The sequence below is a fragment of the Protopterus annectens genome, chromosome 1.part0 (assembly GCF_019279795.1).
Source record: "Protopterus annectens isolate FY-2018-M chromosome 1.part0, PAN1.0, whole genome shotgun sequence".
NCBI classification, from domain to species: Eukaryota; Metazoa; Chordata; order Ceratodontiformes; family Protopteridae; genus Protopterus; species Protopterus annectens.
Window position 1 is genome coordinate 1209464941 of NC_056725.1, and position 15394 is coordinate 1209480334.

Genomic DNA, 15394 nt, shown 5'->3' on the forward strand with positions numbered 1-15394 from the left:
ATAAGGTATGTGTGTACATGTTAGTTGAGGAGGTGTGATAGTAGTGGGAAAATGGAGGAGGTAGTGTTGGGTTAGTGCTGTGGTTGGCTATTGGAAAGATGGGAGGGGTTTGTGAGTGTAATAAAGGTAGGACCACTGGGGGTGGGAGGGAATAGGGGGCAGGGTGGGGAGTGAAGCGGGTAGAGACCCTGTTAGTTGCTCCTATGAGGGGGCTGGAAACAATCAGGTAACAGAGTAAACTAATAAATGAACATATGATAGTGACAAAGAGTGGTTGTAATTTAAAAAATGGTGCCTGCCACAGGTAATATTTATTAACTTTGGGATTGGCTTAAGGTAATAAACAGGGAAGGGGGAGGGGGAGAACAAGGGTGTGAGCAGGCAGTTCTTTTGTACTGCTGCTAATGAGCCAAAGCAAAGACAAGTTTGTGTTTAAGCAGGGGCGGCTCGTGCTATCGGACTGCAGGACTGCAGCCTTCCCACCTAGAAACAAAAGAAATAAAAATTGTGAAACATAAAATTAAAAAAAAAAAATTTTTATGAGTACCAGAACTTCCGCGCATGCGCAGACACACTCAGACTGCCCCACAGATGCCCAGGAATCTGTGCGAACTCTGACTGCCTGAGTCAGCAGTCCAGATACAGATATCTATTAGGGTTTGTGCTGTAAAATGCAAAATAAAATTTACAAATGAAATCTAAATCATCGCAGACGTAAAGCAGTATGCACATTACAGTGTTTATGGTAAATGCGGCAAAATAACCAAGGAATGGGACATTGGAATGGCTGCAGGGGGGAGGTTCCATTCGACCATGATTTTGTGAGGTGGGGAAGGGTAGCAAACTCAGACAGCCCCAGTTGAACTATACCTCTCAGTTGTCCATATTTTTCCAGAAGTAATAGATATTTGCTTCTTATTTTTGGTTTGTTCCTCATAAAATTTGTGGTTTTCTAGCAAATCATTTAGGAATGAAGTCACTAAATGACAGACATTGAGTTTCAGACGTCATAACCTTCAGAAAAATGCATGCTAATGCAAGACCTGTTATTCTATCAACTGTCTTAAGTTTAAACAAGAGCAATTTTTAGTAGTGTTTGTATGTTCCCCCAATATATTTGGCCTTGTCCAGATTTCTTGCATTAAGAGGTTGAGAGGTACGTGCAAATCGCTTTGTAGAATTAGGAATATCCAAACGTCTCAATTGTCCCCAATTTTGGCTCAAAATGTTGCTCTCCCATAATAATCCCTCCTTAAAATGGCAATTTTGGAAGAAAACATGGAGGGTTTACAATTATATATAACTCTAATGATCAGAGTTATAGATTACTTTTATTTCAAAAATGCATGTAGATGCTCTTATTTTGTTAGCTGCGCAAGTTAACAGTGTTAATATTAAAAAGTTGTCCCTTTTTTGACAGGTTCCCAGTTGTATTGTGTAGCAACTTCATATTTTTGCATCACATTTTTGGTCTGTTTTTCATAAAATTGTGTTTTTCTGGCAAATTAGTGGCAAGTCATTAAAGATTGAAGTTAGAAAATAATGGCAGACATTTGAGTTTCAGATTTCATACCCTTCAGAAAATGTGTACTAATACAAGACCTACTACTGTTCTATTATCTAACTTAATAAGAGCAATATTTAAAATTTGTCCTTATTTTTGGGCCTGTGTCTCACTTCTAGTTCTATGTATGGCTTTGTCCATATTTCTTGCTCTGAATTTGAGAGGTATGAATGTCAGAGCCATCACTGTCAGCCAGAGACATTTCAAATTGTGACGTACTTGTTGCACCCCACTCCCCATTGTAGTGGCTCTGGATGTGTCCAAGGAAGGCAAGGAGCAGTTATGCAGTGTAAGTGTGCAGAGTATTCCCCCATCCAAGGCAGACCACAAATACGACCATGGTTTTTCATCTGTCCTTTATTTTGCAGAATGTTCTGGTTTTCTGTCATATTTTTATACTGTTGATTTATGCTTCTTATTATTCAGGAAATGCATGCTGTCACAGTGCCCTGTTGCTCTGTTTAAGTAGCAATTATTTAATGACCATCAGGTAAGCTTGTCGGAGATTGTAAGATGCAAGTAAGCTTTAATAAGCATACTGTTAAATAATTACCAGCATTGAAAGCATTTTCGTTGTTGCCATGCAGAGAATATTTACATAACTAGATAATGTATAACTTGGGTATTGAAATGCATATGACAGTATTTGTAATAAAAGGGCAGGATTACAGTATTTTCAGAAGCTCATTACATTTGTTGGAGACTTGCAGTCATCTTTGCAGGCTTTACCCGTAAACTAAACAGAATGCCAATCTATCATATGTGGTCCATAACTTGTGCAGGAATCCGTTAAGCAATTTATCTTGAGCTTGTTTCTTGTTTATTGTTCATTTTTTACTTTGATCATGTCTTCCCCAAGAAACAAGTAGATAGTTGTGTCAGGCAGCAGGTCTTTTGGATAAGAAACATTTTTACAAGTGGGGGTATCACAGAGATTGCTACTTTCAGCATGTTACTTGGTAATTTTATAAAGGTGAATATAAATTATAATTAGAACTGCAGTGCAAGGAGTAGTGGTTTGAGTGGAGTGCTGCTAGTTTTTTTATACTTGATTTTGACTGGCATTTCAGTAATGTATTTAAAAAGTAATTTATTTTTTCATGCCTCACAGCCTGTTTCCATCTGGATATTACGTAAGTTGTCATGTAGCCAATGCATTGAAATAATTTTTTTCTTCTACACTTCATTTTGTCTTGATTGAACATTTGTAATGACTGTTTGGCACACAGGGCAGCGTATTTAATTAAAGTTCCAGTTGTTGTGGTTTTGAGCATAGCTCCACACCTTTCTAGTTGGCCACACCCCTTCCTATTGGCCACATCCATTCAGCTGTCTCCTGCAGCCCTCCTTTAATTTGAAGTCACCAGCCGCCACTGTGTTTAAGAGACAATCAGAATTGACCAAGGACTGCTCTGAAACTGTAAGTAATTTCTTAACCATTTCTCAGGTGGAAAAACAGGACAACCTTGTATCAGTAGGCTACTGTGGTCTCAGTTTAAATTAACAAACACACAGTATTGATCAGTTATGGATACTATTTGCTAACAGAAGGGAATAAGAGAGAAAGTGGAAGATGAGTGTGTGTGTGTGTGTGTGTGTGTGTGTGTGTGTGTGTGTGTGTGTGTGTGTGTGTGTGTGTGTGTGTGTGATGGGGGGGCTGCTTACAAGCCAAAGCACAGTGCTCTCCAGGGGAAAATGAATATTATACTATATCATACTATATTTGCAGTGTGACAGTCAGCATAGAAGTGTGTATCAATGGAGAAACCTCTGATAGGGTGTTTATACTGTCCCCCACCAAAAATGAATGGGCATGCTGTGCATCTCCTGCAGGCAAACGTGCCCATCCTATCAGACTTTACTTACTTTGGCTCATCTATTTTTTGTAGCATAATTGTCTTTTAAGGGACTTATTATTTTTAAAGGCGAAGGATGGTGTTTCTCCTATAATTCCATCGAGTTCTTTCACACTCGATAGGATATCCCAGTTGTTTCTGACTATGTCATCAACTATATTAATGTTACTCGCACAAGTCCGTGGTACTCGCAGCATATTATTCTCTACATTTCTTGCTGGGCCTGAAGTTATTATAGTATTCACATTTTCCATGGGTAAAACATTTGCATGTTTTCTTCTAGCATTATAATAAGGTTGGCATTTCCCTTCCCTTTCTTTCCATGCTAAATCAATCTGCCTCTCAATATCTTTCATTTTGTATCCCCTTTCACTAAATTCATGCTTAAGAAGAGTCAGTGCTTCACATAAAATTGCATCATCATTGTGTAGCCGCATATAATGAACTATCTGTCCTTTCAAAACATTTGCTTTTGTAAAACCAGGATGCATACTACTGTTATGTAAAACATTGTTTTTCCTGATAGGCTTCCTATGCAATGAAGTAGAAATTAGTTCAGGGGTGTCTCTTTTAACTTTCACATCTAAGAAGTCAATCTCTTTGTCAGAATACTTAAAGGTAAATTTTAAGAATGGAGTAATAGTGTTAATGTACTCCAAGAATTGTTTAAGATGAAACTCATCATGCCACAGCAAAAAATATCATCCACAAAGCATTTATACCAAATAATAGATTTAGCAAAAACATTTCCTGTGAGGATGTTATCAGTTTCCCACTGCACCAGAGATAGGTTGGCGTAGCTATTTGCACAGGCTGTGCCCATAGCCACGCCAACTTTCTGTATGAAATAACTATCTCCAAACATAAATATGTTTTCCATATTGTCCATTGAAATAAAAGAGGTTGAAATATTACTAATAATACTGAAGCTTTGGAACAAGAATGGATTATTAAGTTCCAAGCAGACAAACCACCTGGCCTAAACTCCAAGGTTTCTTTAAAACCATTTCTTAGAAACAGAGCCTTGAAGCACTGATGATCTAGTTATTTAGTATTTTTTATGCTTTATTATATAGTTTTTAATATTGTAACTAGAATATTTTAGAAATGTACCCCACATTCATTCTATACAGCCTCTATGTGTTTTATATATATATATATATATATATATATATATATATATATATATATATATATATATATATATATATAGATATGTATATTTTTATACCTTAAGTATTATTATTTGGTGTATTGATTTTAACATGGAATTGCTTGGTTGACATCATGATGCATCACTATTTAAATGACGTTTTAACAGCTATAATTTGTCTGATGAAGCAGAGAGGACTCTGCGAAAGCGCTCACATTTTTTTCTAAATAAAGAGTTATGTGCCATGTGTATCCAGTGAGTTTTATTTTACTTATAGCCTCAAGTTCACCTATAGATAAAGTCACACTTTCACCGTGTATTGTGGGTAAATGTCCACCCAGGATGGAAAGAGATCGTGTGTCTGTAATTCAGGTACCTGTGTCTGATCGTCATTATCAGTTCCTGAATGAATGCCAACATCATCCTGTTTCTCTCGTCCAACCACTATAGGTGTCACTGTAGCAATACTCTGATCTGTAAATACACAGCAAACAATAAACCAGAGTGAGCTTGTGTCCTTGTGGTATGCACTCTAAGACTGCCTATGCCGCATGTACCATATAATTTTAACCTACCTCTGCTACCATCCTGGTGTGGCCGGATATCCAATGTCCCTATAAGAAACTCTAAGCATTATATGCTGTGGTCACCTACAGTTTCTATCTCTAGTGCTACTGCACAGAAATATGCAGACAGCCATTCTAACCTAGAGTAGCATCAGCCAAGCTTTGTGGGGTCTTTCCATCCTGATGCTAGTGGATCCAGACTTCTAGGGATGATCCTAGTACTACTATCCCCTCCAGGGATACCAGAAAATTCTTCTGGCTCTCTTGGTCTGCTGCTCTCACATGGACCCTTGTTGTGGCCACCCTCCCTGTTGTTATGGAATGTTTCTTTGTCTTTGTTCCATGTTGCCTGTCAGTAGCATGGTTATAACACTGCTATAATGTGTGATTGTGATTCCCATGACAAAAATGTCTGCGTCATCTGGTCCCATAAACACTGGTCAGAATACAGTCTCCCCAAGAGGTGTTGCTCATATATCTTGAGTGCTTGCAAAAGGCTATCATTTTCAGTAGGGCTGAAATTGTCTAGCTTCTGCTGTCCACCTTATCCTCTGGGCATACAGATGTGTTTGTACCCATGATGCAGCACCTCAGATTGTGTACTACTGGATCTGGTAGGATGAAAGCTAACGACAAAACAGTAACCTAGTAATGCCATACTCTATGTCTCCATTCTGGTTGTCAGACTCAATCCCTCTTAAATATTTTTGTTGACAAGGTAGTCCCTATCCACAGTAAATATAATGTGAAATGTAAAAACAAAATCCCAATAGTGAAGAGCCTGTATTAATAAACTATATAAGAAGTGGGAGGCGCAATGGTACAGCGATTAACGTTGTCACCTCACAGCAAAAGGTTCTCTGGGTCGATTCTCGGCTGGGGTGCCTTCTGTGCGGAGTTTGCATGTTCTCCCTGCATTTGCGTGGGTTTCCTCTGGGTATTCCGGTTTCCTCCCATATTCTAAAGACATGCATCTGGAGCATCTCTCCCTGGGTCTCTGCTGAAAACATGAAAACAGGTTCTGTGGAACCTAGTCGGACTTTCCCGGTCAACAAATGTTAAATAAATAAAATAAATAAAGTGAAATAAGTTATTAAATATTTATAACAGATGCTAGTCTAACCACCTTAAGAACACACTTAATCAAACTAGCAAAGAGCTTATAGGTACCACAGCAAGCTCATGGTAGAATGATATCATAAAATAGGCATTGAAACCAAAAACAACTACTAATCTTTCTGTAAATATGCCAATATGCCAATACGTTAAGAATTAACCTTCAGCAATGTTTGGAAATAGTTGCAGAGCAGAAGCTAGGGCATCTGTTGTCCCAGGCAGCCAGACTGACACCCTTTAACTTGACATTGAAGACAAAAAAGGAGGTATTCCAAAAGCTGATGAGCAAAACAAAAAGTCTTAAATGGTCTTCCAAACAAAGTTTACTGTGGTGGCAACAAAGGCAGTGTAAGTTGCCAATAACTATAGTGCTGGCATCCAGGTATTTATTTAAGAAGCCACAGGTGATTCTGCAGGTTCTTAAATAAATGCATTTACTAACTTACTGTATTAATCAACTGTAGTAGCATAACCTTTCTGCTACAAATGTTAATACACAAAACTAATGAATGCATTCTTTTAAAAAGCCGCAACATCAACCACAGATTCTTAAATGGTTGGTGGTACTACACTTGAACCCCAGTAGCAACTGGTGATGGCACCCTCTAATAACTTATATCCAGGCTGTTACCTTCCTTACCCTGTGTTAGCTACATGTCTGGCTCACTCTGACGAAAAGAAAATTGTTAATATCCTTAGATGACAAATTTAGCACAAATTTTACTCCACCCATAGCTATAACTGCCTTACAGATTCTACACTCTCAATCATCCTCCTTAAGTATTGCGGAAGAAGTCCTCTAGGACCTCTCAACAGCTATGATCACCTCATCGGTGAGACAAATAGTATATAGATAAGGAATGCCACCATCCAAAGGTTTCTACTGAAGAAACAAAAATGATCCAACAAAGATAAACAAGTTAGAAACCACCACGATAGAGTAAAATATGAAACCAATTTATTTTGTAGCAAAAGTAACAAGCGCTTTCACGTGTATCCAAGACCCGCTTCCTCAGGTTTTACATAAAATGTTCAACAAAGCACTTTTTATACATTTTAGCCTAACATAATCAATTAATGTAACTGACAATCAAATCAAGTCAAATAGGCTACCAATGTAGCTGAAGCAATTAAAACAATACAAACTGCATTAACCCATGTTAAGCCAGGAAACAGGACTTAACAACTTAGAAAATTCTCATCAATCACGTGCTATTAAAACAGGCTTAATGCTGATAAACTGATTCAAACATGGTTCAATATGGGCTCTTAACCTTAAAATCCATCTTAACTCAACCATCTCCAGATAATTTATTTTATTACCCCCTCTTTTATTAATATCTACAATATGTAGAACTCAAAAACTAAACTCATCCGTGAGACCTGAAATCATACTGTGTTACCTGATTATAAGTACCAAATATGGCTTGCCTGTTCCTCTGCATAATCTCTTTTTATCAAAGCATATCCACTGGTTACCTTCTTAAAAGCTGTAAAACAGCTTTTGCAATGTCATTAGTCAAGAGTGGTCCATCCATAAGACTCTTCTTCTCTGTAGACACATTAGTATTACTAGCCTTATACAGAAAGCTATACAATGCATTATCTCAGACTTCATGAATCTGGGAATTAAAAAAAAAACTCTTCCTGGATCCTTATTAATTCAGCTTTTGTCAAGGGCAGGTCATGCCACCTGACCTTAACCTTGTTAATTGCTTCAGAAAAATTACTGAAGCAGATGATAAAGGTTATGCAGTACTTCATCATAGCTGGACTTTACCAAGACCTTCAGTATTATTCCTCAGGCAGATATTATTGAAGGACTTGTAACTCTGACTATTAATCCATATGTTGTTAGCTGATTATCTGGCAGAACTCCTGTTATTAAAGTCACAGATATCACTTCTGAAAGAGGAAAAGGTTCCTGTGGTGTACCACTAGTCTCAGTGTATGGTATTCTTCTATTTGGCATCTATAAGTTTAATAAATTACTATAAATTGGGTGTTGCTATTTGTACCTCCACTGACACGCAACTGCTCCAAGGACAACTTTCTCAAACTACATATGAAAAAACGTGTCGTACATCTCATTGTGTTAAACAAAAGATTTCCACTTCATACTATATAGGTGACACACTTCAGTCAGATACTGTTGCAAGGGATGAAGGCACTGTTGTTGATAATTTGTTTTACCACCATTTAATTTTGACTATCAGGTCTCAGTACTGGTTTGGAAATCCTTCTATCCGGCTAATCATCACTTCTGGTTTCAAAGAAGTCTTAATTTCCCTTTATTTATCTCTTTTTCAGACCTTTTTTTGATTATTGAATATAATGCCCCTTTTGGCATGTATTTCTTAAAAATATCACTCAGCTTGAGAGATCTCTGAGATTCCTAACTAAAATCATCAGTGATCTCAAGAGCCTGACTTATACAGCCAGACTGACAGCTGTCTTCAAGTACTAGGTCTCTTATAAATGCTTCATGATGGTCTATGTCTAGCCACATGAGCACTGAAAGACTTTCATTGCACTTTCCTTGAACTTTTTTTTTTTTTTTTGCAAAACAAATGGTTCCTTATATACTCAAATAACTGTCTAACGAACTTGAAACTTCATAAACAGATAAATATGATGCAGCATGATAGAATCCCAAAGCACACCCCACCTATGAAGCAAATTTCCAGTATGTGAAACACAGTAGTAGCCTGCTACTGAATGTAAACCTAAATAACTGGAAAAGCAGCCTTCATTAGCATCCCATATCTGCATGATTTAGCAGATAAAATGGTAGCATGCCACTACAGCAACAGAATTTTATACCTGTTTTGACAAAGTAGGTTACATGAATGTCTATGAACTGCTTAATTTTGCTGTCATGAATGTGTGACTTAAAAGTTTAAGTTACATCTCTTGGCTACAAGCTCATGCTGAATACCTGTTCAAATGCATGCATCGTGCTACATCACAACTAGATGTTGTGTTAGGTATAATTAAGAATAAATACATTTAAACTAAGATCTCATAATGGTAGCTCAGATAGATATAAATGATCTCACAGCGCCTAACAAAAATAAGAGGAAATGTTTCCCTGATGCCCTGGTCAAATTTCCCCTAGTAGTATAAATGCTACCTGTGGTCTTCCATGAAAAGAGGTCACTAGCCTAGTGAGGCTAACCTGATCAACAACAGGATAACTAACTAAATTAAAAACTAAAAAATACAATAATTAAAGCATGACTCATAGTCTATATTTTATTCCTCATCTAAGTGACATCACATTCAGATAGTTTTTGTTGTACCTTTAAGAGCACCAACATGGTGTGATAAAGAGAGCAATTATGTTCTATCTCCTTCAGGGGCAGTTCAGGGAGTGCTTACTGGGTCCCTGTGATAATACATTCTTGATAGTAGATGCCTAATATGAAATGGCTGAGGTGCTGTCCTCTGCCATAGGCATTACCAGAACATGAGAACAGTGCAGGCATATGGGCAGTATCCCAACCTGATGATCTCTCTGCATAGAAACAGACATTATGTAACACCACTCTGAATGGTATTGTAGGTGGAGAGCACTGTAATATTTTCCTTGTTTTAGGTTTTGGACTTTTCTTGCTGCTGTCAGATATTTGTCAAGGTCAGCATAGGAAATATGTGTGGGCTATTGTGTGGTGTGAGGTGCAGGGAGTTGTGGCACTTAATGGAATATACTAACTACATTTAATGGTGTACTCCTGGGACGTGTTGTGGGACTGGGTTATGTCGTACCATCTCAGGGCAACTGCATGTTACCTGGTGTTTCTCTGTGTTCTGATGGGACATTTTGCTGTGTATGTATGTTAACATATCCATAAGGACACATAGCTCTCTGCTGCCTGTCACACAGCTGTTTGAGTATATCAATGGGACTGTGAATTATATCTGTCATTCAGCCATCTTGGACTGTACCTGTGAGTTTTCTGATGTGACCTCTCAGCATGAGCAGAGCAAGGCAGAAATCCTGTCAACTACCCCAGGATGCAGGAGAGACTAGTGGTCAGTTAAGGTTAGTTCTACTCAGAAGTACTGATTTGTGTTTTAAATATCACTCAGTTGCCAGGATACGTTCACTTACGACAAACTTCCCATTAAGTAGCCTCACTGCAGGTCCAGCTGATACAGTTGTTCAGCAGGTACCTCAGTCATAGCCTGTCTCTACTCAAGCTGTAGCTGAAGCAGGTGCTAGGAGCTGCATTGAAGAGAACAGCGGGCAGATGTATATCCTGGATGGAGGGCCTCCTGGATAAGATAGCAGATTTGCTCATCTAGCTGGCACTGACCATCAGGTCAGCAGATGAGGGTGTATCCCACACCACTGGCTAGCTTTCCTCTCAACTTTTAACCCCAGAGCTATGTAGAAAACAAAACATAACTAGGAAACTGTCCTCAAACTAGGGTTACTTTTTAAATGCTGGTACTGTTAACTTAGAACTCTTAAAATAATTTCCAGTTTTAAAAGGGCTGAAGTAAATATATGACAACAAACTAGGGACTTCTCTCTAAAATGTGGACAGTTGGGAGGTATGCGATCTGCTCCATCATGTGGCTACAGATCACAGTAACATGCGTCTAGTTTTGGGTGGAAGATGGCATGCTGTTGCTGCAGGTACTCCCATCATTATTCCCTTATCTCCATTTAAAGCAAAAAACAGCCTTTTCCCCACCTAAAAAGTTCCCATACCCCCCCCCCCACACACACACATTCTGTGTACTCTTACATTGTGCCTTGCTGGTGCTCCTCTACTTCTTGACTTTCTCTTTTTCTGACTTCCCTATACACCGTTTTCCCCTCATTTTATGTATCTGCCAGGAGACCATAGTACTCTAGTTGGAAATACTGTATGGCGATATAGCTTTATGCAACACTTTGTGCCACCCTGTTGAGGGATGCACTAGTATACTTAGCATAACTGCTATATGTACTGTTTTATTTCTGAGGTGCATCAAGCTGTGAGTTCATGTTTCATTTTTTGCATGGTAATTGCAATGTGGTGCACAGCTTCTGTATAGATTGCGTTATATGCTTCTGTGTATGTGTTACACATCTTGGATGTGTCTGCTTGCACAGTTGTTGTGCTCTTCATTTACTTACCCAGGAGTGCAACTATCTGCATAAATACACTGCTTGTCTCACACTGGATATTTAATTACTCCATATGTCATAACATAGTGCTACCCAGCTACTCAAGGCTTGCACAGCTATTCAGTGTGCATTTATGAATCCCAGCCTGAGGCTTAGTTATTCTGTTTACTTAATCATCAAGATTTCAGTATTTTGAGCAAATTTGTTTTGACTTTTTCATACTCTTTGTCTCTACTCTCTGTCAATCATCAGTCTATTTCTGGAGAGTCAGCCTATTCATTCCCTGTCAACAGGCAAAGGTTGACTAGGATGGGCCATCATTAGAGAGCCATCATGGGTGGTTCAAAGTTTTCTCTTACTCCCTAGCATTTCTTCATGAATGCTCAAGTTACTGAGTGGAAGGGGTACATGCAATGGGCAGACCACACTGATAGTCTCTCACGTCTGCAAAGGACATTGTCAGAAAGCAATTCCACCCCTTACCACAAATAAAACAAGTGGTTTCCTGATTGTCCACTAGTGAAATTACTGAGTCCCTGTAATGTTCCTCTTGCCCTTAGGATAGGGGAGCAGACCAGACCCCTTCACTCCTTTCCCTCCTCCCCTCCCTGCCTCCTCTAATGCTGGGGCTGCTATTCAAACCTTGATCATCTGGGCCACATTAAGGGCTACATCACTCTGTAACACAAAGATTAGCAAAACATTTATTTTATTACTGCATAGACAGTTTCTACATTCATGCTTTCATATTTAAGGATGTAAACATGGAAGACTAAGAGTTTGTTAAAATGCATTTTGCAGCCTTGCAAGGTTATATTCAACAGGTATAGCCACCTTTCAAGTGAAGGTTGTTGCAGACACCAGGACATTTTTTCAGCTGACTGTATATATCTGAAACAAAATCCCATGTCTCTAATTTTTCCTCTGTTGCTTTTTTGGATGCCTTATGGAAATTATCAACAATGGCTGCAGGAGCTTTCCTTTGCCTGCTATAAGATATAATGAACATATTTCTGTCACTTATCATTCAGTATGGTATGTTTTTTATGCACTGATGTTGTAATTATATTTAGCTTGCAGGTTATGATACACACCAACCAGATGTCCGCATGTTCCCCAGGAACTGCATATAGCTGAACAATAATGGCTACTTATGCAGAATAATTCATCAGTCACTAATACTTACTGTAGCACTCTGCCTCTGGCTCTCTAACCTTCTCTTCCAATTGGATAAGCAGGTCATGGTTACAAGTCTTTAGGTCACTGTACTGATGCCAGCACTGCTTATCAGAACAGCTAATGCCTCTGGTACCACTCACCTCCATGGCAAGGCATGCACTTTGAACTGGGTGCCCCCCTAGGAATCCCCCATAAGGCACCTACAGTGGTCCCTATTCACTAAGTATAGAAAGATTTTCATTTCTTTCTTGCACCATATGGCAGCCCTCCCAGTCTCAGCCCCTTCTTAAGCCATGGCCACAAGTTGATATCCAAAGCAAAATGGTTGCAGACTTATGCCGATGCATATTGCAGGTGTCACATTTCATACATTGGTGAGCAGTGAAGCAGCACAACAAAGCCCAGCGTTGCCCTATAGTCCTGTATCATACCTCTCAACCTCTTAATATAAGAAATATGGACAAAGCCACAAATAATGGGGGGACAAAGGACCAACACTAGGAACACTTTTTAAATATTGCCCTTACAAGCTTAGAAAGTTGATAGAATAATAGGTTTTGCATTAGCATGAATTTTCTGAAGGAAATGAAGTCTAAAACTCAAATATCTGTCATTATTTTCTGACTTAAGACCTCAATGATTTCTCAGTGATATGCCAGTAAACCACAATTTTATAAGAAACAGACAAAAACATGAGGCAAAAATCTGGACAGTTGAGAGGCGTGTCCTGCATTACCAACTACTGCGCAAGGATGGCTGATGGAAATCACTGACCTGTCAGCCCATATAAACCACATTGATGTCCATGTTTGTGGCATTGTGCCTCGCGGGGCTGTAAGACTAATTAAGAAATATGAGGCTCTGTAGAGGTCATTAACCAGTTCACACATGCACAGACTGCTTTGAGGCCTATAATGTGTGCATATGGGAAGGCACATGCCTCACTGCACAGTCTAGGGATGGAATTCATTACATTAAGTGCACAGTTCAGAGACATTTACCTCAAACTGTCTCTTTAACATAACTGTTACAAGCCTTAAAACTGTGTGGTTACTCTGTTCATCTCACTACTGAATTTTGCAGGTGTAATAAGTGAAACACAATCTAGTGAATTATTTATTGGATTACAAGGGAAAGGACTGATCCAGATTTGCTGTGTTAAGGGTACACAGGCCAGGGACAAATGGGGAGAATGACTGTATAACTGTAGTGATTGTTTTTTTTTTTTGGTTGGGGGTGGGGGTTGCTGCCCATCTACCTACTGACAGGTGAATGGGATGCACAGGGGGAACTGGGTTAGAGCTGTGTAATAAATAACTACATTAGTCTACAGATTACAGGAGTGTGGAACAGCTGCTGGGATAAGTGTTCATAGGAAATTAATTCAGGAGGCCTGCTCTCCTGTGACTCAGATAGCACTGAATGCAAATAAACATTGCCAGCACAGGCAACATGATGAAAGTATATAATGCTATTGCAGATATGAAAGAATCAAATACAACTATTTTCTCTTTGCTGATAAACTCTGCTTTGTCACCTGAATTTATTAATAAAACCAGTCTCTTTCTGGTGGCTTCTTTCTTAACTGCAATCAAATTCTGGAATCTAATTATGCTTTATGTGCTGGTGATTTATATTTGTAAAGGTACATGGGCCATAGATAGGTGGAGAGATTGAATGGATAACTGTAAGATGCTTATTTATTTATTTATATTTTGGGGTGGCTCCAAAGCAACCTGTTGACAATGGAATGGGGAGCACAGGGAGGGTTGCAATGATGGATGAGAAAGGGCAGGGCTCAGGGACAAGCTGCATTAGTCCACAGATGTATTGGCTGAGGGACTGAGTGAGGCACACCATGATCCCTTTGCTTGTGTCTTAGGCAGACAGAACCATTTAGTAATGCATACCATCTGTGTCTATGGATAAGACATGGAGCTTAGTGGACAAGATTTGATGGGAACGGCACATTGGATAACTGATACTAATTAGGAGTGAATATGCGGAGTACATGATGGCTGTGCTTTCCTGAGCAAAGGGAAGTGTAGGCTGCTGACAGGGTGCATGTCACAACACAAGTCATCCTCCTGCTGCCCTTATGGATCTCTATGGGGAACTGTCATGCAATAGTAGTGTGTGGGGAATGTCTTACCTTATGCTGGCACAGCTGCCACATGGATGTGTGCCACTACAGTTGGTTCTACACATATTATGTGTCCATTCACCAATCATAGCTCTATGTTCACATTTATTGGTTGATAAATAACACCTAAGGAGGGGAAGCACTTGCATAAGTTCTCCCAGGCAGAGACAGAATTGCTACTGTAGGCTTTTGGTGTGCATAGACATTGAATACTGGACACAGGTAGGAGTGACCGGGCTTTCTATGAATGTATGTGGTGTGAGCTGGTGTTGGATGTGAATGCAGTCAGTGGCCACAATAAGGCAGCTCATTGGGTTCATCACAGGGTCACCAACATGATCCTGCATACCCTCAAGAAGGCCCTTGTTATTGCACTGGAGATGATGGCCATGGTCTGCTGCTGTAGACCACCATCACCACCATACAGAAGTTCCTTTTGCCCTTCTCTGGGGAAACTGATATAACCACGATATCTGGCAGAGGCCTGGAGGTGGAACTGAACCTCCAGACACTGGACCCAACCCAGTTTGGTTTCATCAAGGGCAGATCATGCCTACTCAACCTGGTGGACTTCTTTGAGAAGGTCACCAAAGCAATGGATGAGGGCAAAATCATTCACACTGCCTACCTTGACTTGGCCAAGGCATTTGACACAATTGTTGACAAACTCAAGAGGTTAGGTACAAACCCATATG